General features: G+C 41.6%; 1 protein-coding gene across 1 annotated transcript in view; it reads right to left on the minus strand.

Annotated features, from left to right (window-relative positions):
• The window catches only part of TP53BP2 (tumor protein p53 binding protein 2), a 92,459-nt gene extending 73,213 nt beyond the window's left edge, over window positions 1–19,246 (minus strand). The window contains exon 1 of the mRNA XM_087424393.1: window positions 19,094–19,246. The gene's annotated coding sequence lies outside the window, so the exon portion shown is untranslated. The remainder of the gene's footprint in view (window positions 1–19,093) is intronic.
• Between the last annotated feature and the right edge of the window lie 295 nt (window positions 19,247–19,541).

The following is a 19,541-nucleotide window of genomic DNA, read 5'->3' on the forward strand; positions in this document are numbered from 1 at the left end:
CATGGTTTTCTTTAGTCCTTCATTCCCCAAGCAGAGTTGCCATGTAGTCTTACTTCAAACAATCTTTGATTCAAGTCATTCCTTCACAGCTTTATGCTCTCTTGAAGCCCTAATTGACTCTTTCTAAGCCTCAGTTTTGTCTTGAAATGAGGATAATAATGCCTATGTTTCCTACTTCACGGGATTGCCATGGGGATCAGATATTATCATACGTGTGAAGCGAAACCTCACAGAGGAACAGGAGACTTGGGTCAAAATGATTGACAACCGAATGGCCAGCGGCTGGGGAGAGGTGGGAAAGAAGGAAAGGGTGCTTTTCAGGAAAAAGCAAGCGAGTAAGCAAAATTCAGTAAGGAGTCTGGCCACCTGGCACAGCATTGGAAGAGGGAAGAGAACAGAGCCTGGTTCCTAAGGATTGAAATGGCCCAAGACTAAGACAGGATGTGTAGGATGTGGTCAGCTCTGTACCAGGACTCAAGCAGTGACAAGAAGGTTGGGGAATGAGAGCATCCAGCAGCTCATTGACTGTACCTCAGAGCAGAGGTGATTCCCAGAACAGAGGGGTTGCGGAGAGGGCAGGCAGAGTCTCTGGGTGTAGGTGGTGTGGCTGCAGACGACCTGCAAACCAGATGCTTCAAGCAGCAGTAGCAGCTCTCCATACCGAGATAATCTGGGGGCAATGAGGGCACCCCAGAGACCTGGCAGCTAGGAGACAGGTCAGGATGTGTAGGACTTGGCGGTTTGTCAGATGGCCCCAGGGAATAACAGACTTATTATCATAGCACACTCTGAGTGCCTCCAGAGGCTGAAGGGCCTAGGGAAATATCTGCTTCAGATGCGAAAATACTTTGCAAATGGTGTAAGATCCTACAAATAGCTTCAATTAGGTTATAAGAAATTGAATTAACAATTAAGTTATAACTGAACAAAACATTTGCAAAAGTAAACTTTCATTGGGTTAAGAATGACATATTGGTATATAATTGTTTGTGACCCTGTAGAGGAGGTAGATATAAATTTTAACATTATTGTTTTGCAAGTCTGAATAGTTTTTACCACATGCAAAAGTGCACGTGGTTCCCCAGCTTTCCAAGTGAGCCTGTTTCATAAGTATCACACTCACAAAATTTGTCACATATGCAACTTAGAGGTGAAACTATATACCCCTCCTAGGATTGTCTGATGTTTTACAAAAAAAGTCAGAAAGGTCTTTTTATTTGAATTGTCTCAAGAAAAAAAAGGTCATATGCCCAACCAAACTATCACTTTAGGATAAATTCTTGGATAGTTGATGATATCATGAGATTATTATAAATTTAAAAGTGATAATGATATTATTGTGCTTATTTTTTTAAGTCCTTATTTTCTAGTTATACATATCGAAATACATATGGATAGAATGATACGATATCTGGAATCTGCTTCAAAATAATAAAGGATGGAGGAAGTAGATGAGGGTATAAATGAAATGAGATTTGCCTGGAGGTGATAATTGTTAAAAGTAAGCGATGAGTACATGGGGATTCCTTATACTATTCTCTATATTTTTATATAGACTTAACCTTTTCCATAATAAAATGTTAAGGAAAGTCTTCAAATATTTAAGGGATTGCCACTTTTAAGGGCACTTGCGATTTCATTGGGTCCACCCAGATAATCCAGGATAATTTCCCTATTTTAAGGTCAGCTGATTATCAACCTTAATTCCTTTTTTCCATGTAGGTAATATATTCACAGGTTCTGGGGATTAGGACATGAACATCTTTAGGGGACTGTTATTCTGCCAACTACGCTGAGATGTGATTGACACACTAAAAACTGCAATGTTTAAAGTGTGCAATTGGGCCGGCCCGGTGGCGCAAGCGGTTAAGTGTGCATGCTCTGCTGCGGCAGCCCGGGGTTCGCCGGTTCGGATCCCGGGCGCACACTGAAGCACTGCTTGTCAAGCCATGCTGTGGTGGCGTCCCATATAAAGTAGAGGAAGATGGGCATGGATGTTAGCCCAGGGCCAGTCTTCCTCGGCAAAAAGAGGAGGATTGGCATGGATGTTAGCTCAGGGCTGGTCCTCCTTACAAAAAAAAAAAAAAAAAAGTGTGCAATTGATGAATTTTGACATATGTGCAAACCTGTGAAATGTCACCACAATCAAGATAATGAACATATCCATTACCCCCAAAAGTTCCTTTGTGCCCCTTTACCCTACCTCCTTCCTCTCCCTGTCCCCCTCCATCCCACGTGGCTACCAATCTGATTTCCATCAATATAGATTAGCTTGCATTTTCTAGAATTTTACATAAATAGAGTCATACACTGTGTACTTTGGAGGGGGTAGTCTGGCTTTTTTCACTCAGAATAATTATTTTGAGATCTGTCTATGTGTTTATGTATACTAATATTTTATCCCAATTTGGGGGGGGAATAAGAAGTCTTCCATTGTCTGGATATACCACAACTTACTTATCCATTAATCTGTTCATGGATATTTGGGTTGTTTCCAGTTTGTGCTATTACAGATAAAGCTGTTATGAACATTAGTGTACAAGTCTTTGCGTAGACACATGTTTTCATTTCTCTTGGGTAAATGACTAGGATTGGAACGGCTGTGTCATGTAATAAGTGCATATTTAACTTTTTAAAAGCTGCCAATCTGTTTTCCATAGTGTTTGTCCGTCTTACATCCTACCGGTAGTGTATGAGAGTGCCAGCTCCTCCACATCCTCACCAGCATTTGATATGGTCACTCTTCTTCATTTTAGCCATTCTAATTAGGTCACTAGTTAGATAGTGGTATCTCACTGTGGTATTAACTTGTATTTAAAATTAAAATACAAATAACTAATGACTAAAGATGTTGAGGACCTTTTCATGTACTTATTTGCCACCTATATAACTTCTTTAGTGAAGTTCTGGTCAAATCTTTTACCCATTTTTTAAATCAGGTTGTTTGTTTTTGTGTTATTGAGTTTTGAGAATTATTTATATGTTCTGTATATAAATCCTTGCCAGAATCAATTGAACCTGAAAGGTCAAGCCGCTGATCTAACTAGAGATTTACAGGAAATACAGGGGACCAAAGAACTGGCTAGAGGACACCCAGGAGACACGATCCATGAAATCCAGGCTATGGGAAGCTCTTTAGGTCAAACGGTCCCATTTCTTCAAAAATACATTGCAAAGGAAAAAGGGTGATAGAGAATGAGAGAGGAGAACCTATAGATTAATGAGACAAGAGACACATCAGCCTATTGTAATGTACGAACACTGATCTGAATATCAAACTACAGAGAGAGAGTATAAAAAGAGAGAATTGGGAAATTTCAACACTGACTGGCTATTTGATGATACTAAGGAATTATTGTTTGTTTTCACTTGATAATAATGTGGAATTTGCTTCAAAATAATCCATAGACAGTGGAAGTGAGTGGAAGTTGGTAAAGATATATAGATGAAATGATGTTGGCCGTGCATTGGTAGTTGTTGAAGCTGTGATAAATACGTGAAAGATCATGATGCATAAGAATCTCTCTACTTTTGTATATATTTGAAGTTTTGTACTATAAAAAATTAAAAAAACAAAACAAAAAAGTAAATTCTTTTAAATATATAATGACTTAGAAGTTTACTGCCCAAATACTCTCACTGAAAAATTACCAAAGGATGGAAAAGAATAAAGGAAATGTAGAATATGAAAAATAAGAGTGAACAGAGAAATTGGTAATATATAGTAACACATCTAAATCTAAAAAATATTGATCATTAGTAATAATAATAATAGTTTTTGCATGTTTAAAAACAAACCAAAACAAAATACCAATGTCAGGCTAAGTATGGGAAGAGAGTTTGGAAGGAAGTTAAAATGCACTAAATTCTTGCCGCATTCAGGAAAAGGATATAAATACTGACTAACTTCAAGTTTTGTTAGGAAAAAAGGTATGCATGTTAAAAATCTAAGGTAACCACCAAAATATTACACCTAGAATTATAATAAGAAGAATAAAGAAAAATTTATCAACTCAATAGAAGGCAGGAAAGAAGGAAAAAAGTAGTAAATAAAAACATGGAAAAAAAGCAAACACAAAATTAGGTGATAAGTCTACATATATTAGTAATCACAATAAACGTAAATGGTAAAACCCACCGATTAAAAGACTGACTCTTCGATTGGATTTTAAATCCCAACTAAATGCTCTTTATAGGACATACACCTTACTATCTATAAAAAGAAAATTAATATTTCAATAAAAACATTTAGAATTTAAGGAAATAACAATAAACGGAACAAAGAATGATATTTCATACTTAACCTACCAAGAAGACATAAAAAATGTCAGGGAACACACGCAAAAATTATGTTCAAGAACTTTCTTTTCTATAGAACTTCATTTATTTCATGGCTCTGTACACTTTTTTTTTTTTAACATTTTAAGATTTTGTCCTTTATGTGTCTTTCTGTATTTAAATATAGTACAATACCAAAATATATTCTGGCACAAAAGTAATTCAGAGCCTTGGAGGAACCAGTACTAAGAAAGACAAATGGAAGATAAGCAAGGCCAATGGCCTCTTATCCTCTGTGGATAGAGGAGAATAGATCACAGTAACTCCAGTGCATGCACAATGAATTCATTATCACAAAGCGCTGTGAGGCACAGAGGAAGGACATAGCTCTTATTAGAAGGCATCAGAAAAGTCTTTCTGGAAGAGGTGATATGGTGGGCAGAATTCTAAGAATGACTCTCGCCCTTACAGAATCTCGTCCCCTTTGAGTATGGGTGAAACCTGTGTCTATGATAAAATATCACTCCATGGTTAAGTTAGCTTATTTGGCAAAAGGGAGCTTATCCAGGTGAGCCCAATCTAATCACATTCTTCTAGAAGAAGGACACGAGGTGTGAGGGGGATTTGACTCAAAGGAGGCTCTCTGTTGCCAAGATGGAGGGGGCCACGTGGAAGAACCTGAGAGCAACATTTAGGAGCTGAGAGCAACCCCAGCCAACAGCCAGCAAGAAAACATCTTGTCTACAACTGCAAGGAACCGAATTCAGCCAACAACCTGGATGAGCTGGGAAGCTGATTCCACCCCAGAGCCTCCAGACAAAAGCCCACCCACCCAACACCTTGATTCCCTCCTCATGAGACCCTGAGCAGAGACCCCAGCTGACCCTGCTCAGACTCCTGACCTACAGAGCTGTGAGTAATAAATGGTTGTTGGTTTAAGCCACTAAGGTTACGGTAATTTTTTACGCAACAATAGAAAAGTAATACAGGTGACATTTGCACTGTCCCTTGAGGGATAGATGGGATTTCAAAATGTAGAGACAAGGGGGAAGAAGCTCTCCAGGCAGAGGGGAGAGCATGACCAGAGGTAAGAGGTGGGACTGTCTGGGAGCACTCAGGGAGCAGTCGATAACACTGGCTGGCGCCAAGTTTCCTATAGGGTTTAAGAGTTTGAAGTCAGCTCACAAGGATCTGGAATGCCGTCCCAAGGAGTTTATCTTTTCTCCAGGATATCATGAAGAGATATGGAAGAGTTTCAAGCAGAGGACTACCTGATAAGAGCTGTTCTTTAGGAAGATTAAGCTGACATTATATATAGGGTGGATTGGAGGCAGAGATACAAACAGAAAGAATAATTAGGAAGCTATCACAATTGCCCAGCATACCAGACACCATGGTGCCCACATCCCATCCCCTCAGCCCACCTGTGATTTCGGTGACATGCAGTGGTCTTTCAGCTGACTGTCCTAGGCATTCTCTAAGGCTCTGAGAACCCACCAAGCCCTGGGCAGGTACAGTTCAGAAGTACAGGGTCCCCCTAACTAATGGGGGGCAGAAATGTTGAATAAATGTCTGTCTTCTGTCCTTCAGGTGGACTGTTCTGGGAGGCATTCTCTACCCTTCTGAAAAGGTCCCAGTGGAATCATATCTCTGTTTCCCAGAGAAATTTGGACCCTCAATGCCGGACCCTGATATTGGCTTTTCCTCCTTCTCTATCTCACTCTCCCCTCTCCCTAACTCCTGCTCTCTGCAGCCAGGGCCTTAGATGTCTGATTTGGGGAAAATCCGCACTAACACATCCAGGCAAAGAGGGCCCAATGTAGGTTGGTAACGTGGATGAGACAAGAATAGAAACACTTCATATGTAGATTGGACAGTAGACAGCACCTCTGTATGTGAGGGGGACAAAAAGAGAAGAGCCCAAGAGGACACCAAGGTTTCACACCCGAGGGTCATTCACTGGAAAAGGCAAGTGTGGAGCAGAGATGTGTAATTTGTACAGTCCTTGAACCAACATTTACAGTCACATCAACAATATTTGTATATTCTAATCATAGAGCCATATACCATCATCATTAATTTCATATTCTATGTCCTGTATCCCATTGTCCTTTGTCATAAAATACTAAGTCATGGATGCCAATTGTTATTCGTGTAAAGGGGTGGGGGCACAGAAAAAACGTCCCAGATGGTACCAACAGCTCTTAAAATATCACACCCACATGAGCGTCACGGGTGGCTTTGCCTGTTGTGGTCACACCATCTCCCAGGCCTTTGCCCAGGGTCCCCCACTGTCACATGCCCAGCACCCGACTGTTCACAGTCTACTAGAACCAACGTAGAGCTTACTTCCCTGCATAGAAAGATGCAAGATTTTGTCTTATCTTTACCTGCCAACAAACAACAAGAACAAAAAGTGTGTGTTTCCTGATCCTCCAGCCAACCTACGGTATTATAACTTAATTTATTTATGTGGATAAAAAGGAAATCTAGTACCCGAGATTATAATAGCCAGAACCAAAGATGAAAACTTAAGGCTTGTCAAATGTCTTTCTCCCAGCTGACTAAGAAAACAAAATGACATCGTTGGATCCTCCAAATCACGAGGCTTTCATTTACTGAGTGCTTACAATTTATTGAGCACTTTTACAATATTATTTTATTAAATTCTCACAACAACTCCGTGAAGTATTTGTTCGATCTCCCTTTTACAGAGGAAAAAAACAACCACTCAAAAAGGTCCAGTGATCTGAGCTGGGTAAGTGGAGGAGATGCGACTAAACCCCAGATCAGCTTGATTCCAAATCCCACTCTTTTTACTACTTAATCCTGACCTGCTGAGGGCTTGGTAGCTGAAGAGCAATATGTCACAACGGAGAAGACAGCTCAGCACTATTCCCTTGGGTCAACGGCCTTTAATCTCTTACCTCATCCTTGTGATTACATGGGGTTTTCCATGTTTATTTTCCAAAAGAGAGGCAAATGGTTTGCCTAAATCATTTTGGATCAATACTAATAAGTTCCCTCCCTCCCATCTCCACCCACCTATTATGTTTCCTGAGATGACTCATCCGATCTGGTCCTCACCCAGGTATCAACCTGCCAACAACCCTGAAGGCATTCGTTCACTCTGTGCTGTATCCCTTTCCACCCTCTGGGATTTCCACTCGAAAAACCTCCTGCCTCAGTGTCCACTGCAGGCTCACTCTCTGGTGCCTGTGAGGAGTTTGCAGTAGGACTGAAAGGGGATCCCCACCGTGTGATTTTCTAAAGTTTTCTTAGGGGAAACATCCACACTCACACAATCCTGCAACACGGTGGAGAGCTGGAAGTAGCTTCAAATGTTAGGAGCTCATCAGGAGCCCCTGAGCAGGGCCAGAGCAATGTGAACTGAAGATTCACAATGGAAGCCTCGGTCATGAGAAATGGCCTAGCCCACTCTTCGTAGCAAAGCCACCTACTCCTTCTGTGGGTGAAGAAATTGGAAATCAATGGAGCGGATTACAAAGTGTGTTGTGTGTGGGAGTTTGTGTGGACTCTAGAATGTCTCATCTGTCTGGCTTATCCCCTCTTACTGTAAGTGCAGACGGGAGCGTAGTCACGGCTGCTGGGAAAGGGGGTCATGTTAATTTCCCAACACAAATAACAGATTAGTCAACTTGGAAACAATTCAGAGAAGCTGAAATCCTTCCCAAACTCCTGATTTAATAAACACTATCAGCTGAGACACTAATCCACCCCTCAAATTCTGGAAAGTTTGACCTGCATCATTTGCCAGGCCAACAGAAACAGCCCTTGATTTTAGCTTCAATCAGTGATACTAAATCATCTCAAGAAGAAAGCGTCAGAGAGGAGGTGAGTTAGGAAGAAAAGATGGGTTCAGGAAGAGGAAAGAAGCCAATAGCATCCATGTCCAAGACCCTGCACCTGGGGTCACTGGACAAACAGCCCTGTCACTAGAGAAGGGTCCTCTGATGAGAAGGGGTTTTTCATCAGGCTTTACAGGAACATAGATGAAGTGCTCCCCACAGCCGTCATGCTTTCCTTGTCTATATCCTATGCTTAGGAAACAGCCTTCTGATTAACATCACAGTCGCCCGAGAGCCCTTCTACTACAAGTGATAGCAGCTCTCCTCCTAAGGGCATGGAGTGGAGACAGGCATTCTGGTGGCTGGAAAGGGAAAACCCTGTTGCAAATCCTTCTGCTGGAATTCTAATGAACATGTCAGTCTGCTGTCAGCTTAACAGACATCCATATCACAGGATGGATGAAGAAAATCCAGGTGCTGGACCTAAAAATCCAAGGACTGAGCAGAGCCCTGAGCTCAGCGACCCCTCAGAGGTGACCCTTGGGTGCTGTGTCTGACCTGCTAGCTTCCCATCAGTGACAACCCTTCCCCCCAAAAAAACCCTTTACGCATCAGGATGCTTAGAAGTCACAACTGTGTTATGATGATACCATTTGTAAAGGCCTTGCTTGGAAATAATTTTTAAGTATTTGGTTGCCCACAAAAATATCTGATCTTTTCCTTCTACTCACAATGAACTTAGTACAAAACACATACGTATATATACATGTTCTTTCTCTTTTCCTTCTGCTTTACCACTCATTTTTACATATCTCTGCATCAGGAGCCAACATTGGGTACTCAGGATATCAACCACAGTCTCTGCCACACCTCATACACACAGGCATAAGGAAAAAGTTGCAAAGTCTAGACTGTCCAAGTCAGACATGACCTGGGTCTGCCCTACCCTCAACTCTGCAGACCACTGATGTCATGGAGCAGACCCCCTGTTCTATCCTCAGCTCACCTTTCACAGTTGTTGTGCATCTATTATCTTCCTGGGAATGCTTTTCGCTTCCTCTGTGAGGCTGCCTGCCCAGCCCACCAACACATCGTGTTGCCTCCTGGCTCAACCAGAATGTAGCTCAAACTCTTCCTGGCTCAAGCCCCCTTCCCTGCTCCCAGGAAATCTCTCATCTCTTCCTCTTTCTCACCTTGGCCTTGTGGGTGGGAACCTAGACACTGAGAACTACAAAACATGGACTGTGTCCTTCCTCAGAGGGTGATTGTAGTAGTAAGCAGTGGCTACGATAAATATTTGTGGCCACAAGGACCTTCAAAAACCGCCAAAGGCATAAGGACAGGGTTCATTATTACACAATGATCTTCCTGGCACAGAGCAGATGTGCCTTTAAAGGAATCTTATTGCCTCCAGAAAAAATGTCCAAAGTACTTTGCCTGGTGATCAAGGTCCTGCAGGGTCTCACCCCAAACTGTCATCCATACAGTATGTCTCTTGGTTCACCTTCGCACCAGGCTAACCAAACTGAGCTATTCTCTGTTCCCTAAACAGGTCCCAAGTGGCCCTTTCTCAGACCTCTGCTTCTGTGTTCCCTTCCTTTGGAGTAGTCAGGCAGCCTGTTGTGTATGAAGCTGGTCCTTTAAAATGTTGACTGTGCACCCAAAGGCAGCAGAGGATAGCAGTCACAAACGGCCCCAACAATAATATTGCCCTGCTGTCGGTCACCCCTGGGGCCAGTCTCTCAGACACCTTTTGCTGGCACACACCCAACCCTCTCCTGGCTACTACCAACAAGCATCCTCTGTTTCCCCTGATTGAAAGTTTTGATTCTTGCAGAATGCTTTTCCAGTCTCAGCTCGGGCTCATCTTTGTTGTTTTCCCTTCTACTCTGCCCATCTGATCTTCGGTGATGGGCACTCTCAGCACTGAGAGTTATGACAGGCATCCCTTTTCCTCAATTCCACATGTCCAAACCCTCCCTTTCCTTCTGGGGCCTTCTCAGAAGCCACTTCCTCCATCAATTCTTTCCAAGTTCTTCAAGCTGGAAGAAACTACCTCACATCCCAACCCCCAGGCATTTGGTTTATTCCTCTCATTGAGACACTTACCACTTTCACTTTGTTTTACAGCTTCCTGTGTGCTTGGCTTAACTCCTTTCTAGATACAAGAATTCAAGTCTGGTAAACCTAGGTTTTATTTTTAATTTATCTTTATTTCCCTTCCAGCCGAGAAGCAGAGCACATTGGCTACAATAAATTCTAAATATTTTGTTGAGGGGCCAGCCCCGTGGCGCAAGCGGTTAAGTGCGTGCGCTCCACTGCGGCGGCCCGAGGTTTGCCGGTTCAGATCCCGGGCACGCACCAACGCACCGCTTGTCAAGCCATGCTGTGGCAGTGTCCCATATAAAGTGGAGGAAGATGGGCATGGATGTTAGCCCAGGGCCAGTCTTCCTCAGCAAAAAAGAAAAGAGGAGGATTGGCAGATGTTAGCTCAGGGCTGATCTTCCTCACAAAAAATAAATCAATAAAAAGAAAAAAAGAAATTTAAAAAATAAATAAATAAATATTTTGTTGAATGGATGAATAAATGAATAATCCTCTCACTTGGGAGCTAACTTTTGAGTTTTCCTATAGTTTTCATCAGTCAGAGCAGAGTATCTCAGCCTTTCAGGAAATAAGTCCATGGACTTGTTATCCAGTTACTTAACTCCAGTTTTAATCACCAAAAACACAGGGCTGTTTTGTGAGGTGAGCACATCAGAATGCTGTTTTGTAATCTTTCTCATAATTATGCAAGCCCGAATGATAATCTAGAACCCCATTTTTAACAGGTATCAGTTGTTGGTATAAGTAAACATTCTATATGCCAAACGAAATGTAGTGTTCATATAAATGAAATATCTTTTATGCATACTAAATGTCGAGCCCTCTATAATAATGCTTGATCTGATTAATGAGTCGGTGGCCAGGGGCTCATTTCAGTGTCTGCCTCCAGATCTGCAAAAAACACTAAAACTGGTCTCCAAAATAAAGGTTGGTATGCAACAGATCAAGAAACCGTTGATCCAGACTCCACCTTCCCACCAGCACCAAAGTCTCTCTCTAGCCTGTAGTCTGGAGGCCAGTGCTGACTCCTTAATGACTGTGCAAGGGGAACACGAAGATGGGATGATATCCTAAAAATCCCTCTAGCACCCCACAGCTGGGATTTCACCTTGGCTTGATGAGGTGGCTTCCTATAATAACAAGTTGAAAAGTCCTTTTAGTTGAAAATCATCAATCTTTTTTGTTTATGTAACAGGTTGACTGGGATTGCCACTTAGGCCTTCATCAGACTCCCAAAGAGAAAAAGCAAACCCCTGTGGTCTGACGGGGTGGGGTGGGGAAGAGACCCAATATTAAACCCAGGCCTAAATTTCTCAAAACCTGGCCAGGAATGAGGAGGGGAGGCCTACACTACTGTGTGCAGACTCCTCCAGTGGCCATGAACCAATTTAACAGCACGTGAAAAAGTGAGAAAGACCCCAAATTTCTAGACCACAGCACAATGCCAAAATGGTTTTGACCTAGGACTTTGTAAAAAAAAAAAAAAAAAACTTCTGCAGAACATTTAGTTTTGAGTAACATAGTTTTCAGTGAATCTATCAGTATGAGTTAGAAGAAAAATTCACAACTGTTGGCACAACCACCCTGGAAAACTTGGCGATTTCTTCCAAATCTGAAAATATGCATCCCAATGACTGGGCAATTCCACTCCGAGGTATATATCCAATAGAAATGAAAATATATTCTCACAAGACATGTACAAGGATACTTAGCACTCTTTGTAATCAAAAACTGGGAAGAATGCAAATGCCCAGCAACAGCAGAATGAGAGGAAAACACTGTGGAATGCAGGAATGAGCACAACCGACTACTGCCGCGTGCCACAATATAACGTTGAATGAAAGCCTCAGACACAGGACAGTACATACTGCGTGACTCCATTTATATAAAGTCCCAAACAGGCAAAGCTAACCATGGTGACGGAAGCTGGGAGAGTGATTACCTTTTGAGGATGGGGAGTAACTGAGAGGTGCATGAGGGAAGGCTCTGGGGACTGGGAATGCTCTCTTTCTTCATCTGGGTGGTGGCCACATGGGGGTACACTCATGATTTGGATAGTTTTCTTAAGTGTATTACACTTCAATAAAAACTCTACTAAAACACACACACACACCTAAGTAATAACTGACCTGCCATCTGGCTATCACAGCAATTACATTTTTAAAAATAGCTGCAAAAATAATAACGTAAAAGATGGAGTCTTTGATCTGAAATCCTTCTTTCTGACAATAAGTGTATAGCAGAACAAATTGTTTATGAGACCATTTCTGGCTCGTGACAATAAAACCGCACCACTGGCGTGTAGAAAGGTCTTCATGAGGAGGATGGGCAGGTATTTGGAACACCTGAAACCAGTTTCAAGTCATTAATTCCTTTATGATAGTATTAAAATCACCTGCCCGGGGACCCGATTTCCCCAGCCTCTGGATCCAGTCTGTGTTCAGACAGGGGAATCAGGGCTCGACGAACAGCTCAAAGGAGCCCCAAGTCATCCAGCTGTTGGAGCCCCAAGCCTTCACGTCTCCCAGGCCTGGCACTGCCCACTGACCCATTCCCAGGACAGAGCCCTGTCCACCTGCTCCGAGCCGTGGGAATTTGTCTGTTTCCCCATCCCGGATCCCTGCTCTGTTAAGGTCATCACTATTCTGCTTTGGCGAAGGCTGGAAGCCTGCCTTCTTTGTACCCTTTCTGTAGTTATTAGTAATTGTTTCTTAAATTCCCTTTTTTCCTTTGTTACTAGCCTATTAAATTTTGTATTCCTTGCATCAGTTGGATGTAAAATAAAAAATTAAAAGTACTTAAAGAAAAGGGGAAATTCTATATAATCTTAGTGGGAGAAGCTATCCTAAGTATGACACAAAATCCAGATGCCATTTTTTAAAAGATTGATAAATTAAACTGCATTTAGAAAATGATTCCATGCCACACAGAGAAAAAAAATGTATTCAGATACATTACTAACACAATACACCATAGTGGAACATATTCTAAAGACCAAAAGAACTAGAAAGGAATATCAAACTTTACCTGGTAGGTTTATCATCCGTATTTGCATCGATGTTAAAGCTCTGAAACTATTTTGTGTGAATTGTAGGATAGAGTAATGAGTAAATTTATTGGTGCTTTAGGGAACAAGGTTTTCTATGAGAAAAGGGAGATAGGATGGGAAATGGGGGAAGGTGGGGAAGAAACTTGTGATGTCGGATTTGGGTAGAAATATAAACTCATGATGTACATAATTTATATGTACTGTATGTATGTACTTTAATTGCACAAATTTAATTTTACATATTTTTAAATTTTGCAGGAAAATCTAATGAATAAAGACCAAAGACAGGTTAAAAACTGAAGAAATTATGTATAACACATATGACAGCTAATTTCCTTAATATATAAAGGACTCCTATAGATCAATTTTTAAACCCAACAAAGCACAAAGGACAAGAACAGATACTTTTCAGAAAAGAAAAAACAGATGGCTTCTTAACATATTGAAAAATGCTTGACCTTACTTACAATGTTAAAAATCCAAATTAAAAAAATCTATGGGGGAAAAAAGGCAATAGCTATTAAATTTCAAAATCAGATACTCTTTTTTTTTAAAGATTTTATTTATTTATTTATTTATTTTTCCCCCAAAGCCCCAGTAGATAGGTGTATGTCATAGTTGCACATCCTTCTAGTTGCTGTATGTGGGATGCGGCCTCAGCATGGCCGGAGAAGCAGTGTGTCGGTGCACGCCCGGGATCCGAGCCTGGGCCGCCAGCAGTGAAGCGCGCGCACTTAACTGCTAAGCCACAGGGCCGGCCCATCAGATACTCTTTGACCCAGCCATTCCTCTTCTAAACATTGATCTTACAGCCACACTCACAAGTGGATGCAAAAACGTATACACCAGGTTATTCACAGCATTACTGTCTGTAGCAACAGAAGTTTGGAAGTAACCTTAATGCCCACCCAAAGGAGACTTTTTAATAAATTATGGTCTATCCATGCAATGAAATACTACGTAGCTGGTAAAATAACGCGACAGCTCATGCACCTTGATGTGGAAAGATTTCTAAGATATATTGTAAAATTTAAAAATAGGCAAGGTGCTGAGCCAGCCCCGATGGCCTAGCAGTTCAAGTTCTGTACACTCTGCTTCGGGGGTCTGGGTTTGGTTCCTGGGTGTAGACCCACACCACTTGTCTGTCAGTAGCCATGCTGTGGTGGCGGCTCACACAGAAGAACTAGAAGGACTTACAACTAGGATATACAACCATGTACTGGGGCTTTGGACAGGAAAAAAATAAAAAAGAAAGGAAGATTGGCAACAGATGTTAGCTAGCTCAGAGTGAATCTTTCCCAGCAAACATGCCGGCTTTAAAAAAAAAAAAAAGTAGGCAAGGTACTAAAATGCTATGTATGTAGTTATTCTCAGCGTTTAAAAACAAAAGTGCATATATAAATATATATACATTGTTTATACATTGAATATATCTAGGGACTATATTAAAAAACGTTAACAGTGGTTGCTTCTGGAAAAGGAAACTAAGAGACTTGGTAGGGGGTGGACACTTACTTGTCATTTATGGTCTCTTGAACCTCTTGGATTTTATTAACTTGTTGAAAAGTAATTATTTAATTTCAAAATGGGTTATTCACAAGAAAAATGCAACTTAATTTTAATGAAAATTAAAAATGGGGAAAATAAGTGTGAAAAACATAACTAACCAAAGAAATATTTCAAAACAGAGACAGTTGGTGCTCAGATGAGTGCCTTGATGAGTGGTCAGAGCTGTTGAGTAGTTCTCAGACAAGTAAATACAGACAGATACTCACTGCGGGGGAGAGCCCAGCCTTGTTACTAATGAAAGAAATATAGATTCAGGTGACATCAGAAAACATTATACTATCAAAGATGAAAAATAATAGAACTGGAGCGTTTGAAATGGTGATACTCATTCGAATGGTGTCTGAACACTTTTCTCCAGCCAATGGTAATACATGTCTGATGAAATGCGTTAAGTTCCCATCCTACCTACTCTTTCAGAAGGAGCAAGTTTACACGTGAATTGAATAGAGAAAGGGGCAAGTGGCACATGAAGGAGGAGGGCGAGGAAACGTTTTTCAACTTATCAGGATACCAGCAGCAACAACTTATATTTTATTGGGAGTTCGAGGCTTTAGGGAAAATGGCAATTAAAAAAATTTTTATTTTTCCCTAAAAAGCAACCTGGGAATATATAACCAGAATTGTAAAATCTTTCTTTGATCCTTTACTTCTACTTTGGGGTTTAAAACTCCCATGTTCATATCAATGCTATTTATAATAATGGAAACATGAGAACCACTATGTAGACTATACTAATTCTAACATGCGGAATAACATTGAATTAAAAGCAGAACACAAAACAGTAGATAAACACTTGTTACAATTATACAAAGTCTAGGTAAAGACATTATCAAAGGTAGCAAATGAATTTGGAGAAGTGGAAACAGTTTATAAGGAAATGTTCATTAGTTGTGGGTGAATGGTTGCTTAACTTCTCAGAAAAGAGCCTATCCATCTGGTAGGCATTACAACAGAACGAGGAGGAGCAGATGGGCACAGCAGGAAGTCAGGACTGGCAGAGGAAAGAATACCTAGGGTAGGATTACTGCTGTCCCACGTTCGGCATCCAGGGCAGTCCAACTGGCCAATAGACTTGGCCCATGCACACCCAAGAGAATCAAAGGCCACCTCGTGGCTGTATAGAAAATTACAGCTCAGTTGATTCCCGGAGGACAGATGCAGCAAGAAAAACTAAGTAGGACTTGGACTGACCACCATTTATTGGTCAGCTTTACATGCACACAAAAGCATCTTCACTGGCTCCTACTTTATCATCACTATTTCCTAGAAGTCCTGTTACTTCCTCTCCATCTTTGCCAGGGTTCTCAGTCGTGCCTTCTCTCACCCCAATCAATACATTTCTCTTTATGATCTTTCCTCTAAAAATGCCAGGTGCAGGATATATTACTATTGCATGTGAGTGATCAAGATTTGGTACTTAATGACCGGAAAACCATATCTTCGCCCCAGCACATTCTCTCATTCTTCTCTAGAAACATAGCAATGTATTTTACCATTAAACAATAAAAATAACAACGTAGTGCTTGATTCACAAAGATAAATACACATTATGTTTCACTACCCTTTTTTAAATGGCTCATTCATTATAGAACACTATTCCCATCATTCAGTTAACTCCTGACTATCCTTTGGGACAGTTTGGGTAAGTAAAACAGCACCATTTAATTTCAGGTCTATTTTTGTTGGTGTTATTATTAGTACCTTCCAAAGAGAGACCTATCTGTCTGAAAGGACGGTCCCCCAGGTGACAAGTGCTGATATGACATTTAAAAGTCATTAGAAAGGTGAGGAAAGTCTCTCTGGAAAGGAACTTCTGAATGCTGACACCCGACTCCCTTAGCTTTTGTTTGATTACCCTTTCTGCTGACCTCTACTTCCTGATTACTCAGCTGACCGTTCCTCATCTATTTGTCATCAAAGTTCGTGGATCATAGCAGGAGCTCATTAACATCAGTCCCTTCCCATCCATCCATTTGGACCAGTGTACTTTCGTAAAGGCCAGAAGGATGAAATAGGACGGCAAGTGCCAGTCATACAGGATGTGCAGCGGGGGGATGGGAGCAGGTGTTGGGCCCTTGCTTCCAATCTTTAGGTCCACCTACAGCTTTGATAAGTCCCAGGACCAGAGCACACCCTCTGCCACCCCATCCATCTAAACACCTGTCCACTCAAAGGTGGGGCACCTGTCAGTCCTGCAGTCTGTCTTCTCCTCATCAGTCCTTCAGTCCATCTTCTCCCAGCCTGGGCCTGTCCGGGCCTAGTCAGTAAATGTTCTAAATCTTCTTTCCTGAAATCCCTCTTGCCATAGCACAACGATTGTTTGCTTTTTCCAAACGCATTGAAAATTAGAAGGTGTGCACAAAAAGAAACTTGAGAACAGAGACAAAACACTTCAGAAAATGAATGGCATCAGTCTAAGTCCTTCACTTAACCGGCTTCCAACATATTGACTATTCTTTGTTCCTCCAGGTCTTACTCCACTTATCAACGATCAAAACATCAGAGAATAGTTAACCTCACCAATAGTGGGACAAACTGACAGTATGAATTTCTCGATGTAATGCACCAGGAAGGATGAACCACCACTTCCCTGCTGCTCTAAAATGCACAATATGAATCTAATCAAAAGAAAATATGAAACAAACCCAAATTGAGAGATAGTCTACAAAACTACTGGCCTATACTCAAAAAAATGACAAGGTGGGGCCGGCCCAGTGGCACAAGCAGTTAAGTGCGCGCACTCCGCTGTGGCAGCCTGGGGTTCGCGGGTTCAGATCCCGGGCTTGTACCGACGCACCGCTTGGCAAGCCATGCTGTGGCGGCGTCCCATATAAAGTGGAGGAAGATGGGCATGGATGTTAGCCCAGGGCCAGTCTTCCTCAGCAAAATAAGAGGATTGGCAGATGTTAGCACAGGGCTGATCTTTCTCACACACACAAAAAAAATCATTAAAAAATGACAAGGTCATGAAAAATAAGCAAAGACTGAGGAATTGTTCCAGATTCACGGAGACTAAAGAGTCATGTCAAGGACATTATTGAGACAAGTGGCAAAATTTAAACATGGATTATATGTTAGATAATAATCTTATATCAAGGTTAAATTTCCTGAATTTTTATAATTGAACTATTGTTTTACAAGAGAACGTCCTTGTTCTTAGGAGATATCTGCGAAAGTATTTTGAAGTAAAAGGACACAAATAGTTTAGGGAAAAAATAACATGACACGGAGAAAGAAAGGGAGTTTTAAAGCAAATGTGGCAAAATGTTAAAAATTGGGGTAAAGAGAATGTGGGAGTTCTTTGTGCTATTCTTATAACTCTTCTGTAAATTTGAAGTTTTTTCTAAAAAAAGAAAGAGAAAACACAAAAATAGACGAACATCCAAGAATCAGGTCTTCCACTTCTATCTTTTGATAGATTTTTCATGCGAGTAAGAAAGGGAAAGAGTTTCCTGTGGCTCTTATATCAATTGCATTTTTCTTCTTTATTATTTTTTGTGTGTGTGTGAGGAAGATCAGCCCTGAGCTAACATCTGTGCTAATCCTCCTCTTTTTGCTGACGAAGACCGGCTCTGTGCTAACATCTATTGCCAATCCTCCTCCTTTTTTCCCCCAAAGCCCCAGTAGACAGTTGTATGTCATAGCTGCACAACCTTCTAGTTGCTGTATGTGGGACGCGGCCTCAGCATGGCCGGACAAGCGGTGCGTCGGTGCCCGCCCGGGATCCGAACCCGGGCCACCAGCGGCAGAGCGCATGCACTTAACTGCTAAGCCACGGGGCCAGCCCTCAATCGCATTTTTAAGTTGAATAGTAATACTGGTCATTGGGATTAGATTATTTGTCTACGTGAACCTAGCAAGGTTATTCTCTTATCAGAAAGAAGGCATCGATTTGCCTCAAGGGTTCTCCTAATTGATCCTGAATCACTCTGCCCATTCAGTCCAAGAGAGGCTGCTCTGTATTCACAAATGATAAGAATTGATGAGTAGTAAGTGCCTATGTGTGAAGCACTGTGCTAACCTTTTAATAGTATTAAGACATGTAATTCTCATAACAATCCTATGAGATATGTACTATTATTACACCCATTTTTACAAATGAAGAAACTGAGGCGCAGAGAGGGTAAGTAAATTTCACAAGGTCACAAAACTACTCTGTGGAGGAGCCAGAAATTAAAATCAGGTCTTACAGAAGGTTCACCCTTCCTTAAGACACAGTTCTTTTTTCTGAAATTATGTAGAACCCACAAATAATTCACCAAAATAGAAAATTTAAACTCACCACTGCCCCATTTGGTCATCTTTGTTCTCGTACACCTGAGTCATGCTCTGTCCGTGCTCAGGGCTGCATGTATTTTGAGCGTATTCACGTTTCTATCCTTTGGAGGTCTGGGCTCGGCACAGCAGCAGGATGGGCAGATCGGGAGGCCCAGGTCTAGGTCAGATCTGTCAGCTGGAGAGTGGCAGGTGCTTGAAGAATGACCAGCAACAAGTAGCAGCACAGCATCTGGTCTGACTAAGAAAAGACAGTCTCCAGGAAGGGCGGAGCCATGACTCATGTTGTATACAAGGTCACAGGAAGTATCCAGGGACTAACACGATGTCTCAGGGTGCCCTGGGACAGGGCAGGGGAGCCCCCTACCTGTAATACTCAGAAATTCGGAGAATTAGCATCAGGTAACCATCAGCTGGTTGCAGGGCACCAATCACTAGACCATAGCTCTTGTGCA

This window comes from Ceratotherium simum, chromosome 36 (assembly GCF_057802395.1).
Source record: "Ceratotherium simum simum isolate JZ-2026a chromosome 36, ASM5780239v1, whole genome shotgun sequence".
NCBI lineage: Eukaryota > Metazoa > Chordata > Mammalia > Perissodactyla > Rhinocerotidae > Ceratotherium > Ceratotherium simum.